The following is a 14,885-nucleotide window of genomic DNA, read 5'->3' as shown; positions in this document are numbered from 1 at the left end:
TAAACTTTGATCTTCGAAAATTTGATATCAAAATGGTTTTCGAACATAGGGGTCCAATAACGAAATATTCGCCTAGACTACCTTTAAAACATATTTGATAAAAAAGAAGTCGTAAGAGCCGTTTTCGAAATACATCAAAAGGGAATGAGAGTAGAAAGAAAAAAAGACTGTCCTATATATTGTTGACTTATGGGGGGTGGGGTCTTCGAAGAAAGGAGTCGAGAGTTTGTATGTATAGTTTCGCTCGGTAGAGTTGAAGAAATATAAGAAACACTTTCTATTATATTGTATTCTCGCTCTCTTTGATAATTCAGAGTCAGAAAAAACACGGTATTATAGACTTTATTTTTTACTTCTCTATTTCCTCCTCTTATTATGTTTCGGAGATTGGTTGTCTCCTTCCTCAGGTATGGGTAGGTATGGAGAAGTTTTTATTAGGATTCTGGGAAATCACTTGGACAATTACATGTACTTGAACTTCATATGCATATATCGCTTTTTGGAACGATGTTACCAATTGGACTGTTTGACACTTCTGTGTCATGGGTCAAATGGTAACATAGTTCCAAAAAGTGATATATGAAGTCCAAGTGTATGTAGTTGTCCAAGTAATTCCACAGAACCCTGATGAAAACTTCCCCGTACCTACCCATACCTGAGGTACAAGACAACCAATCTCCGAAACGTAGTAAAAAGAGAAAATAGAGAAGTTTAAATAAAAGTTTATACCGTGATTTTTGACTCTGTATAAGAATTACGTTTATCTAACAAGTGACTACATAAATTATCAATACAACAAAAACAGAATCACTAAAACAAAATGTCAACTAAATCGTTGAAATCAAATTCTTTTTCTTTATTTCAAAATGAAAAATAATAGTAGTGTCAGTCGTCATCAAGTATAAATACGAAGCTTCTAGTGTTTATTTCCGTGATTTACTGGGTCTAAAAGAAATTGTTGAGCAATTTAAATAAAATAAATTTCTTATTATAACCCTCTATCAGGTAAGACCGTATCCAGACGGTCTTCACAAAAATCGCATTTACAGCGGCAATAAAAATTTTTATTTATTGCACACTCACAGCAAACAGGCTGGGCTTTTTTACATCGTTATTGTATTTTTACTCCTTCATTGCTTTTTTTACACGTGAGCAAAATATTCAAAAAAATTGCGGCACCAAACCAATTTCTGCACTAATTTGATGCTTTTTTCGTTCTCTGAGACAATATTCTTTAAAAAGAAAATTATTTTTTAGTAAAATTTTCCGATTATAAGTACCTTCAGCAAAGATCAAAAAGTAATTGACCGGTCAATTGCTCTTTTCTTGACATCTCTATATAAATTCACTGTTTGAAATTTCATCGACCACCATCAAAATCAGTTGATGTCAGGAAAAATCAAAACAAAGGAAATTTTACTCATAAAACTCTTGTGAAAACTTTTGAAATATATTTAAAATGAGTCTAGGCATTAATGAACTTAAAGTTTAGTATTAAATACATGTGAATAATGTGAACTACATTGTTTTAAACAACTGAAAATATTTCCCGCCTTGGACATTTTACTTACACTAGATGACGCTGTTCTCAGTGAGTGATCTAATCGAAAACAATGAAGGGTTATACAGTGCCCGCTTTCTAATCCGGATCGTCGTAATCCGAACGAGTAATCGACGGTTACATTTAAAATAATTTTGTGGTCATGCATGCATATGTCTTCATCAATGAAAATGTATTATCCTGTGATGTTTTTGTTTAATACGTGGAGTATAATAGCATAGAATTCTCTAATTATGTCTTTTTAAGCTTCTTTAAAACTTTTATTCTATTTCTACAAAAAAATCTTGTATTATATTTTCAAAACGTTGAACAAACTCAAAAAATCCATCCGGATTACGAAGCGGACATCTGTCATTTTGTCTCCCAATCATCTGGATTACAAAGCGGGCAATGTATTCACTTCTCCATTGCTTCTTTCAAAATCGATGAAAAGAGCAAAAGCCTAGTGAGTTCAATGTAAATTTGACTCTTCGTTTAGTTGCTATCCCCAGTTTTGTGTGACAGGCGTGACAGGTCAGAAAAAAGCAACAAAAAATATTTGTGAAAAAAAACTCATTTCCTATTTTAAGAAAAATACCTATTTATAGTTATTTGACTAAAATAAAATCATTTTTTACTGAAAAATATACCGGTCTACTTTGTGTATTTTATTTAAAAAACAAATGGAAAAAGTAAAGATGTGAATTTTAGAACCAAAAAGAGTTTCAAAAAAAAAATTGTATTATCTCACCAAGCGCCAAAACTAAAACAGATATTGAAAAATTGATTTTTTCGACTTTATTGGATTATAATTATCCTATAAAACACTTTCTTATAAATTTTTCTTCGCATATTAATGAAAATACTGTTATACGGTAATTTATTGAAGTTGATTTAGTAAAACTGAAGCTAAAGAATTAACTAAGTCCTACAAAAAATTGCTAAAATGAAAAAGTTATACTTATTAAACAAAAAAAGAGGAAGAACCCAAACATAAACAATTTTTTTCAAATTGTTGCATAATGTAATGTTCACGACTGTGAACATGAATAATTTTTTATAATATATTTAATCCTTTTTTTTTACAAAATACAATGGCATCTAATCCCACCAGCAGCTCCTCATTTTGGTGGATTATGGGAAGCTGCAGTAAAGTCAGCGAAGAAACACTTGAAGATAGTTTTGAGGGATACAACTCTTTCGTATGAGGAATTCACGACAGTCCTAACACGCGTAGAAGCGGCCTTAAACTCAAGGCCAATTTCCCCGCTGTCTAACGATCCGAACGATCTTTATGCCCTGTCGCCGGGACACTTCCTCATCGGAAGGCAAATCTTGGCCCCGCCCGAAGACGAAGTGGAAGAGGAAGAACTACTTAGACGCTGGAAAAAAGTTACGAGGCTGAATCAGTCCTTATGGAAAAGATGGTCTCGTGACTATTTACAGCATTTGCAGCAGCGCTACAAATGGCAGAGACTGAAAGAGCCTGTGGAGATAGGAGACTTAGTTCTTATCACAGACGGAAACATACCTCCTCAACGATGGCCATTGGCAAGAGTCATTAGAATCCATCCAGGATCTGATGGTATTAACAGAGTGGTGGATTTGAAGACTAAGGATGGGGAAAAAAGACGTCCAATCACTAAGATAGCGAAGCTTCCGATTGATCAGAAGCCTGTTTGGACAGACTCTGATTTTAGATTTAGACAAACCCCTAGTACAAGTAATTTCGCTTGGGCAAATCGTCAAAACAACAGACCAAGATTTAGAAATAGTTCCTGGAAAAGCACACTTCTTTTCATGCTGTTAGCGCTTTTCACTCTTGGAGCTACTCAAACTCACAGTCACTCTGCAGTTCGAACTCATAATTACACTATTGTTGAACCACAACCAGGTCTTTATGTTGATGAACTAGGTATAGCAAGGCTCAAGAGAGGAATATTGAGAATTGAAACGGATTATCGTTACGACCAATTTTCAAAGGACAGACTGACAATAGAGGACACGCTTAAGAATACATCAACTGCATGTCGGGAAGCTGAAGAACTCACTCATGATGTGAGATGTAAATACTATATCGAACATCTTCGACACAAGGTGGGTTCAGTCATTGAAAAAATTGAAAATATATACACTTCCGCAGTTAGAAAACGAAGAGGACTATTAGGCCAGGCTTTAACCTATGTCTTCGGAGTGAATGATGAAGTTTACAGGGATATAGAGGAACTTCAACAAAGTCAACGGGTACAGATGGACACCATCAATCAGCATAATATGCTATTAAGCGCCAAGGTTGATCACGCGATAGAACAAATCAATGCCAAGATGTCACAATATACGCAGAAGATGAACCAGGTGATTCAACTCACAGAGGAACTACGAGCTTGGAATGTGGTTATGGATCATAATAGGGTAAGACTGGAAGTTTTGGCAATGTATACGTCCGCGAGTGATTATCTTGAAGAATTAGATGAGTTTTATGAGAGATTGATGAGAGCAAGAACTGGAAGGGGCAACATCTTAGATTTTGCCTCACGCAAAACTTTAAATGAAACTATCAGGAGAACTTTAGATAGAATAGGGTCCGATTATCAAGTGGTTGAGATAGTAGGGTCCAAGGTTGACTTCACAATCAATGCAGATTCTATACAAATCTTTGGGAAGCTTTACATTCTGGAGAAACAGAGGTATAAGGTGCTCCACATAACACCTGTTCCAATGCGTCTCATTAATGGGAGTTTTCTTACACCTGATCTAGAGTCAGAGACAATTGCTGTTGATTTTAACAGCCAGATGTTCTTTGAATTTCGTCATGAAGGTTGCACTCACGATTTGCAGTCGGGATACGTATGTGCCCCTCATGCAGTACATGATCTGAAGGAGCGACCTACTTGTGTCATTGATCAGATTTACAATAGATATCCCAAGAAATCCTGCAAAGCTACTTTGATCGAGCTGAAAGGCATATTGTGGAAAAAATTGACGATGAACAATGTTTGGCTCTTTATCAGTAGTCAACCAGAGTCCATTGCTATAATATGCCAAGGGATAAGAGATGAACATGTCATCGAGAATGTTGGCATCATAAAAATTTTGGGTGGATGTGCTATTGAATCAGGCACTATGAGTCTACGTGCAAGCATTGAATCTACAACTAAGGTTTCATCTAGCTTTGTGAAACGAATGGATTTTACTCTGCTTGAAGCAGATCGTACCGCTGCGAAAATAAAGATTCAAAATCCACAACCCCTGAAGTCATTTGAGCCAATTACAACTGCTCATATTCCAGAGGTGATTGTCAACACACACCACAATTGGGTTATGAGACCAAGTTTTACCATACCGGTCTCCATCATCGTACCTATCATCCTGTTGGTGGCATGGACAACGAGGAGAATGTGGTTACGATGCTGTCGTAGAGAGCTACCGAACGAAGACCAACCTGAACCAGAGGAGGTAACGTTATCTGAGAGGTTCAGGCGATTGCTACACAATAGATTCCAAGAAGCATCATCCAGGGCGCCGCCGGCCCAAGATGTTCACGACTGTTTCACGATGAATAATTTTTTATAATATATTTAATCCTTTTTTTATTATTTCTTTCTAAAAGTTGATAAATCATACTAACTTCTCATTGTTTATATTTGGAAGAATATAGGGCAATTGTGGAAGAACGTACAATGTACTTGCAAAGTAGGGGAAGAAATTTGCTTGCTCATTATATTTTGTCACATTTCCCCCAAGTTGCAGTAGGCGTGCATCAAAATTTGTACTTTCTCCCACCTCTTTAGAATTAAGAAAGTATTGTAATATAAATAATTGATTTGTGGGAAAATAAATCAGTCGCGTCTTTTCCATGGAATCTAGCTACGGCTTATGCATAGAAGCTCACAAGAGTGATGCAGTAGTGGAAAGGACAAGTAAGTAAGGCAAAAACTTTGTCTTTTCACTAAGTCTTCTCATGCAAGGAATCCTCCCAAGTTCTTTTAAGAAAGAGCTGCCTTTAAGAAGGCGCTCTAATTATTAGAATTTTGTCCCCCAGTGACTGTAGAGCGTCATAGGCGCTCTCTTCACCGGAATTCCTAGGTAAACCCTCCCAAAAATTCTAAGATAAATCCTAACAGCTCTGCCACTGTCTATTCAGTAATTAAAATATATAAGAAACAACTCGTTTCTCAGTCAATTACAATAACTGTGAATGTATGTAAGGAAGTATTATGACTTTCACATAACCTCCAAAGTTTATTTGTATAACACTTCTCAAAATATTATGAGAATACTTATCAAAACAAAACCCAGGAATTTTTCAACTATTGAAATTGAATAAAACATGAATCAAGAAGGACCAGAATCTAGTAGTAAGTTTCTTTGCAAGAAAAACTTCTAAGTTTGCTTAGTAACACATGCCATTTGTAGAAGAGGATGAAGTTTCTACCCAAAATTCAAGAACTCTCCGTTCGCGCACTAAAAATCCTACAGCTGCACAAAAAGAAAAATTAGTCCAAGAGATTGAGAACAATAAGCTGGTGATGATCGGTGGGTACCACGGACCAAATGGAACCGAAATTAAGAAGAAAGCTTGGGAGAGAGTAAGTAAGATTCTAAATGATATGAGACCTTCCGGATCAAACCCAAAAGGCCTACAGCAGTGGAATAAAGTGTGGCGCGATTTAGTAATGTTGTGTCGAATCCTTTTGGGGTGGGATTCGGCACCCTATGAGTGTTTTAGGGGCGAAAAATGCCTTTTTGTAAAATCCCCGTATACTTCAGGCGAACACCAGAAATATCGGGCAATGACCTAGTTGTTGGTTTTGACAATGTAATCAATTCCTTTGGCACACTCTTAAAGCCAACTCTGGTGATTTAGTGTATGTGTGTGACCTAAAGAGAGAGAAAGAGAGAGAAATAAGTAGTAAGTCGTCTCCTTCCCACTCTTCCACTGATCAGGTAGCATACCGCAGCGTAGCATAAAAGCCACGCTCCTTATAGCTCTCAGTGGCCATTCCTGTCACCTCTACTGTTGCTGGATAGAGCATTCAGAGGCGCGGGTTAATCTAGCGCTCTAAATAGCTCCCGGTAGCACTTGAGAGTCCCTCTGTATTGCCCTGGTCAGAAGCATTTAGAAGCGCGGGCTGAGACTGGCGCTCTAAATAGCTCCTGGTGGCCGAGATCCCTTAATCTTGCACTGGCTGGAAGCATTCAGAATCGCTGGTGGAACTAGCATCCTGAATAGCTCCTAGTGCGATAAAATTTCCCTTCCTCTCACACACTCTACTTACCTTTCCTTCCCTTGTGGGTTTTGCAGTGCTCGAGGATCGAACTCCAGCAGTGATTTCCCTTTTTTTCTCGGGCGACCCCGTGCGGTGAAAGATCCGGACTCCCTGAGAGTGTAGTCTGGAAAAGCCAGAAGCCTGATCTCCCTGCAGACGTTGCGTGAGGGATTACGAGCCCTGGTGAACCCTCTGGTCTGGGGCAGCATCTCCGTGAAGTCTGTTGCCACGTAGAGGTTGTGTTGCACCCAAGACATCCTAAACTGGTGTTCACCTGCATTTTGGCCACCCTCATTTCGTCCGGGAGTAACCTCGGCCCCAAGTAGGCTGCTGACACGAGCTAAGCCGCGACACCATCACCGGAAGCAGCTCGTAGAAGCCTCTGGCCTTGAGACAGAAGGCATTGGCTTTGCTGGGATAAATCCACCCCCACGGGGGCCCTTGAGAGAGTTGCTTAACCACCCTGCCCTCTACGCCAAGAAGGATCTTCCTGCTCCAGCTGTTGGCTTTGTCACACCGCTGTATACCCTCCAGCTGTTGTTAGACAAAGGAGATCAGGCCTGGGTGAAGCAGGCAGAAAAGGAAATACTCACCAAAACCCTCGGATAGTCCAGGAAAGTCCCCAGTCACGATCACTACCACATCACCACAAAACCAAAACAACTCTTGACATTTGCCTCTTGAAGACATAACCTTGTATTTTGCCTGCATTACCGACTTTGTACATTTGCGCTGATAGCGCCCCTAGTGGAAATTTAATAAAACCCAGAAGTAAACAAAAGGTTGTGTTGTCATTGGTTCATCTGTCAAAGGGGACAGATTCCCTCCAGAATTCATCGTCGAGCCCCTTTTCCGCGATCAGCTGCCTTCCCGGAAGTCCCATCCACAACACTGGTGTCAGAAGTGGGATTTGCCTGACCACTTGCGAGTATGGAGGCAGCTGAGGCCGGCCAGATATTGGACGGATTGAAGGAATGGCTCACGGACAGGATGGAGAGGTACGATGGGTTTCTGCAGGAACTTCGCACCCAGCAGGAAGATTCTGAAGCCCGTCAAAGCTCCACTTTGACTAGGATCCTGGACCTTCAAAAGCGCAATGAGGAGTTGCAAAGACAGCGCAATGAGCGCACGGACAGGGAGATGATGGAATTGAGACAGCAAATCAGTCTCTGGACATTCCAAATGACCGGAAGATTATCCGGAGATGCTCCTCTACCGGCTGGGCAAGTACCGCCGGAAGAGGCCTCTTTCCAGGTACCACCTGAGCTCTGCTCAACTGGAGCCCCTGGTGGCCGTGTGGCGGCCGCAAATTACCCAAGTATCGCTCAAATTTTGGAGGAAGATCGTGCGACCTTGGAATCCAGCCGTCTGGGGTTTTTGGCCTCTGACCCACTACCTGCGACCCATGATGAGGTCATCGCCCCTCAGGGAACCCCTAATGCCTTACCTGCTGAATCCGGGATCCGGGTGACTCAGGTTCGGACTGGGCGTTTGCCCTCTCAACAGTACCTGGAAGAAAGAGCTTTTGAAACTCTAGAAGGGGGTACTGGGCCAGGAAATTCACGGCTGAATCGCGACATGAACCATCTAAAATTGAAAGTGGACCATTTTGATGGTAAAGTAGTCTTAGAAGATTACTTATTGCAATTTGAGATGGTCGCCAAGGCCCGCGGATGGAATGCCTCTGAACAGGCCATCATGCTGGCCTCTTCTTTAAGGGGGGATGCATTAGCCGTACTCTCTGAAATCCCACCGGCTAAACGGGGGAGTCTGGTCGAGTTGGTACGGGCCTTGAGGAGTCGGTTTGGGCGTGAGTTCCAGCAGGGATTGTCACATCTCCACTTGAGGAACCGTAGGCAGAAGCCCGGGGAGGAGATAGGGGCTTTTGCTCTAGAGATCCGTAGGCTCACGCGCCTCGCTTTTCGGGACTGCCCAGAGGCTGCACGCGACAAGATTGCCCTGGGTCAGTTCGTGGATGGTTTGTGGGACCTGGATTTACAAGACCTTGTCAGATTAACAAGACCGTGTTCTATGGAACAAGCTGTTTATGCAGCCCTGGATTATGAAGCTGCCCGGAAAGCCAATCGGGCTTCCCGCAATGTCTCCAGAGCCGCCTTGGCGGGACAGGAGACCGCCTCCTCCTCCGAGTCGGTAGCGGGGGCTCAGGGAGTAGCTTCCTCGGATCAAAGAGGCGAGGCCTCTGCCCCTGCTAGGAATCAGTACAGGGGAAATTGGAACCGTAGGAGAGGAGGTTCCTGGAATAGCGCGTCTGGAAGCGGAGGTGCTGCACCCACGGGACCATCGGAGTCTAGTGGACGGAGTTCCGGGAACACAGGAGCTGGTGGTCATGGTGGGGACCCTCCCGCACCTACTACTGAGTCCAATGCTGGAGCCCCATTGTGTCGTGGAACACGGGTAGGCCCCCAAAATGGGATGTCGATAGATTATTCGGCCCGTGGCTTGGTGGTAAGGGGGCGTGTGAATAATGTGGACTGTGACGTAGTGGTAGATACGGGGGCAAATTACACCCTGATTGGCCGCCGGATATATGAGGCTATGTCTCCCCAGCCTCCAATCCGCCCTGTGCGATGGGTTCTAACGACAGCCACTGGACAAAGCTCCCCCATCCTAGGAGAACTGGAGGTGACACTGGCACTGGAGGACTGCATACATCATGTCACTGTTTTGGTGGCGGATATTGTAGATGATTGCGTCCTGGGGTTGGTGTTTTTGCGACAACAGGTGGCCCGGTTGGATCTGGAATCAATGAAATTAACTTTCTCCGAGAAGGTTAATGAGAGGACGATTGGTGAGGATGGGATAGTGCGGATATGTACTAGTGAGGCTGTCGTCCTAGCTCCCCGCCGTGAGACTCAACCCGAGATGGAGAAGGAACTGCCGAGGAAGCAATCGGAAGTTTTCTCCAAAGTCCCACGGGGTATTGGGCGCACTCAGTTAGTGGAGCACCCGATAGACACAGGAGATAGCGCTCCCATTAAGCCACCACCCAGGAAATTCCCAATAGAGTGCGGAAAGCCGTCTAAGGATAGACCTGATCTACATGTCGTAGAAAACCCACGTCAGACAATGAACGACATACACCGGAAGGGGCGAGAACGCTTGCAATTTTTTCCTCGAGTGGCCAAGGACTACTATGACCACACTCAGCATCTCTTGACCTTTGCACCAGGGCAGCCTGTTTGGTGGTACAAACCCCTTAGGAAGGTGCGAAGGTCTCCCAAGTTACAGAGTGACTGGGATGGGCCCTATTTGGTGTCCGAGAAGATAAATGAGGTGGTATATCGTATCCGGAAGAAGGCTAGAGGCCGCTCCCGCATTGCTCACGTGAACCGTTTAGCTCCTTACCGGGGTGTTAATGCTGGCCGGGACGGCCAGAACTAGGAGGAGGGCAGTGTTGTGTCGAATCCTTTTGGGGTGGGATTCGGCACCCTATGAGTGTTTTAGGGGCGAAAAATGCCTTTTTGTAAAATCCCCGTATACTTCAGGCGAACACCAGAAATATCGGGCAATGACCTAGTTGTTGGTTTTGACAATGTAATCAATTCCTTTGGCACACTCTTAAAGCCAACTCTGGTGATTTAGTGTATGTGTGTGACCTAAAGAGAGAGAAAGAGAGAGAAATAAGTAGTAAGTCGTCTCCTTCCCACTCTTCCACTGATCAGGTAGCATACCGCAGCGTAGCATAAAAGCCACGCTCCTTATAGCTCTCAGTGGCCATTCCTGTCACCTCTACTGTTGCTGGATAGAGCATTCAGAGGCGCGGGTTAATCTAGCGCTCTAAATAGCTCCCGGTAGCACTTGAGAGTCCCTCTGTATTGCCCTGGTCAGAAGCATTTAGAAGCGCGGGCTGAGACTGGCGCTCTAAATAGCTCCTGGTGGCCGAGATCCCTTAATCTTGCACTGGCTGGAAGCATTCAGAATCGCTGGTGGAACTAGCATCCTGAATAGCTCCTAGTGCGATAAAATTTCCCTTCCTCTCACACACTCTACTTACCTTTCCTTCCCTTGTGGGTTTTGCAGTGCTCGAGGATCGAACTCCAGCAGTGATTTCCCTTTTTTTCTCGGGCGACCCCGTGCGGTGAAAGATCCGGACTCCCTGAGAGTGTAGTCTGGAAAAGCCAGAAGCCTGATCTCCCTGCAGACGTTGCGTGAGGGATTACGAGCCCTGGTGAACCCTCTGGTCTGGGGCAGCATCTCCGTGAAGTCTGTTGCCACGTAGAGGTTGTGTTGCACCCAAGACATCCTAAACTGGTGTTCACCTGCATTTTGGCCACCCTCATTTCGTCCGGGAGTAACCTCGGCCCCAAGTAGGCTGCTGACACGAGCTAAGCCGCGACACCATCACCGGAAGCAGCTCGTAGAAGCCTCTGGCCTTGAGACAGAAGGCATTGGCTTTGCTGGGATAAATCCACCCCCACGGGGGCCCTTGAGAGAGTTGCTTAACCACCCTGCCCTCTACGCCAAGAAGGATCTTCCTGCTCCAGCTGTTGGCTTTGTCACACCGCTGTATACCCTCCAGCTGTTGTTAGACAAAGGAGATCAGGCCTGGGTGAAGCAGGCAGAAAAGGAAATACTCACCAAAACCCTCGGATAGTCCAGGAAAGTCCCCAGTCACGATCACTACCACATCACCACAAAACCAAAACAACTCTTGACATTTGCCTCTTGAAGACATAACCTTGTATTTTGCCTGCATTACCGACTTTGTACATTTGCGCTGATAGCGCCCCTAGTGGAAATTTAATAAAACCCAGAAGTAAACAAAAGGTTGTGTTGTCATTGGTTCATCTGTCAAAGGGGACAGATTCCCTCCAGAATTCATCGTCGAGCCCCTTTTCCGCGATCAGCTGCCTTCCCGGAAGTCCCATCCACAACAGTAAGAAATGCAAAGAAAAAGAACACTGAAAAGAAAAGGGATTTTGGCCAAACTGGAGGCGGGCCTCCAAAGGTTCCGCCGCTGTCCACTTTGATAAAGCGAATTCTCGAACTCGTGTCTACCCAGGCGCATGGAGCTTCTAAAGTTCCTAAAGGAACTATCACAAAGTCTCGAGAAACCCCAGCAAATGCTCGATATGAAATCTTACGCAGTCTCGCCAAAGATCCAACTGCTGGGCCATCCAGGACTTCTATTAGAAGTTCAACATCATCCACCGGAACATCTGACTCTTCGGAATCAACAGAAATGAGAGTGCAAGAAAAATCAATAAAAGAACCGGATGGTCTATATGAGCTGAAATTGATTGGACAGGATAAGTTGTTGCAAAATTCCCAAGCACCACCACAATCAACATTTTCAGAATCTTTGCAACAATCCGAGCCGCAAATTTTTCCCCTTTCACTGACACGTCCAGGTCCTGAAATGCGTAATATTCTAACCACAGAATGCACAGAACGTCAACCACACAATCCTACTGAAGCACACGCTTCCGATTCCAATTGGGACATTGAAAAGGCGAAACTGCTTGAACAACTGAAGAAAAAAGACGAGCAACTACAAATTAAGGACGTAGAAATTAACAGAGTCAAGGCAGATAATGACTTTTTGAAAACTGAATTTACTGCAATGCGTGTCATTTCTCATGATCTTCTGAATAAACTGAAGTGATCAAATTAACTTTTTGATATTTCATTGGCTTCCGAAACGAGGCACATGCCTTACAAGTCAGGCTCTCATTGTAACCAAATTCGCAGAACTCATCTCATTCATAATAGGAGATTCACGGCAATCCTAGAAGTTTGTGATAAAATCAATAATATATAGAACTATGACAATTATTAAAATTACACTTAATCCTTCTGAAGCCTCGAAGAAGCACGATATTCCAAAAATCTGCCCATAATATTGTTTCCTCCAAATTTATTGTTTATCTCAAAAACTTTGGAGGTTATGTGGAAAGTCTCATAAAACTTCTTTCCACAGCTTACTTTCACAGCTATTGTAATTGACTGAGAAACGGGTTCTTCCATATATTTTTTTTAGACTACACTGAGAGAAATTTTGTACTAAAATTAAGAATTTTCGCCATGAAATTAAGTCTATTCAGTCATGAAATCCGATTAAGATTTCTTTATTCTTATTTTAATGCCTACATCTACTAAAATTGAGAATATACTCAAAATAAGATTTTTTCGAATTGATTTTAAACTTTTTGTTAAAATTTCAGAATAAATTTAAGAATATTACTTCATAATTTTAAGAAAATTTGATTTCTTAATAATATTTGTAAATATACTAAAAATAAGAATTTGTCCACGTAAAAATAAGATTTTAGGGATTAGAACCAAGAATAATTTTCCGTATTAAAATAAGAATTTTTTATGTAGTATTAAGATTTTTATTTCATAATTTTAAGAACATGTTACACTTACATTAATACATAATGAAATTTTTTTTTTAATATCTTGTCATATTGCTCGCGATTTCTTAACTTTTTTACATCCTCCTTTACAGCATATTTAGTTTCACTTTTTCCATAAGACAAATTCTGCAATAATTATTTACATTGAATGACTTTTAAAAATCTTGTAATTCTTTTGCAGCCAACTTATCGCCAAGCACAAAATATATCCACCTTGTTTGATTTTTACTTCTCATTTCAATGCCTTCACATTCCAGATTTTTCAAAACCTCGATTAATTTCTTAAGACGAACATTGTTTCCATATAGTGATAGGTCCTTAGCTCTGAAAAAATCGGCTACCAGTACATTTTTCAAGTTTGACAAACAATAGTTGGGAATGACAATTGTGTAATACACGCCACTAATTGATTCACTGTGCGGCCCTTGATTATTATTTACTTCGAAACCATCAGCATAAAGAAAGATGGGAAACACTGTCTTATATTGGTACTTTTGTTCGATCTTCACCCAATATTTAAAAGTAACAAAATGATTATATGAATGTGACTGCTTTAAATGGTCTATTCTATATTACTTAGCGTTATATCCAAATTATCTCCACTTTCAAAATATTTTTTTAATTGAATATGTATGTCACGTATGCTGCTTTGAACTTGATGGAAATCGGATACTGTTGATTCTGATAGACAAATTTCTACACCGTCAACAAAATCTACTGGGGGTTTAAAAAAAGATTCCTTTTCCAATGTTTTCAAAAGTTTATACTCACTCAGTGAAAAAAATATGTTTTTTAAAGGTGATATTGTATTCTATCGTATACTATATTACAGGTAGTGAAAAGTTCTGATACTAGACATGAATAAAACTAATTTCCAAAACTTTTTTACTCTGTTATGTAATCTCCCTTGACTTCAACGCACTTGGCTCCAGCAATTCTATCCCATGGCAGAAATGTTTTTCTGGAAGTTCTGTAAAATATTTTTTACAGTTGCAATTGCTTCTTCATTTGGCGAAAACTGCTTCCCACGTAGGAACTGCTTGAGGTTTCGGAACAGTGGTAAGTAGTCGCTGAGAGCCAAATCTCGGGAATACAGTGGATGAACAAGCAATACTTCAAATCTTTGAATTTCAACATGGTTAACACACTTTTGTGTGCTGGTGCATTGCCTTGGTGAAAAATGATTTTCTTCGTCAATCCAGGGGGGGGGGTCTTTTTATGGAATTTTTGTATCCAATTTATCCAAAAGGAATTGTTTCGCCTTTTTTCCTTTAACATCCCAAAATCCTGATGCCAAAACCGGTTTTGCAGATTTTCCTTGTTTTGTTGTGACTCATTTATTTTATGCATCACAACTCGTTTTTCGAATATTCGTGATCGCGTTGGTTCTTTCGTGAAATATCAAGAAAAGACATGATAAATCATGTCTAGTACCACGAGAGAGTTTTTCTATCTAAGTAGTCTTTACGAAATTTATATCGCAGAGACATTAGTATTCCTTTAGGCTAGGGTAATAAGTACTTTCCATCCATTAAAAGAGGTAGATAATCGCGAAAGGTCGTAAAATGACGATGGGCGAGATATGAGTGACCAAGAAGGGGGATGCATTTGTTTATTAACAAACAAAGACACCGTCTTTACTTTATCTTTGGGGTGGTGGTTAGAAGTTAGAGCTCGCGCAAAAAGTAATAAAAC

The 14,885-nt window shown here is 41.6% G+C and overlaps 2 long non-coding RNA genes across 5 annotated transcripts; both read right to left on the bottom strand.

The window, feature by feature from the left end:
* Window positions 1-6,217: 6,217 nt before the first annotated feature.
* LOC129809229 (uncharacterized) lies at window positions 6,218-7,475 on the bottom strand. 2 transcript variants are annotated; one of them, XR_008752598.1, is made up of 3 exons: window positions 7,404-7,475; window positions 6,497-7,344; window positions 6,218-6,421 (listed from the first exon to the last, which is right to left on the bottom strand). It is a non-coding gene; the product is annotated as an uncharacterized LOC129809229 (long non-coding RNA). The 2 variants fall into 2 exon arrangements; XR_008752599.1 differs by having other exon boundaries at window positions 6,820-7,344.
* Window position 7,476: 1 nt separating this feature from the next.
* On the bottom strand, window positions 7,477-11,481 carry LOC129809228 (uncharacterized). 3 transcript variants are annotated; one of them, XR_008752597.1, is made up of 3 exons: window positions 11,410-11,481; window positions 10,826-11,350; window positions 7,477-9,567 (listed from the first exon to the last, which is right to left on the bottom strand). It is a non-coding gene; the product is annotated as an uncharacterized LOC129809228 (long non-coding RNA). The 3 variants fall into 3 exon arrangements; XR_008752596.1 differs by lacking the exon at window positions 7,477-9,567 and adding an exon at window positions 9,989-10,427 and having other exon boundaries at window positions 10,503-11,350; XR_008752595.1 differs by lacking the exon at window positions 7,477-9,567 and adding an exon at window positions 9,989-10,427.
* Between the last annotated feature and the right edge of the window lie 3,404 nt (window positions 11,482-14,885).

The sequence above is a fragment of the Phlebotomus papatasi genome, unplaced genomic scaffold (genome assembly GCF_024763615.1).
Source record: "Phlebotomus papatasi isolate M1 unplaced genomic scaffold, Ppap_2.1 HiC_scaffold_510, whole genome shotgun sequence".
NCBI lineage: Eukaryota > Metazoa > Arthropoda > Insecta > Diptera > Psychodidae > Phlebotomus > Phlebotomus papatasi.
Note: the sequence above shows the minus strand (reverse complement) of the source record. Positions and strands in the feature narration are given on the sequence as shown.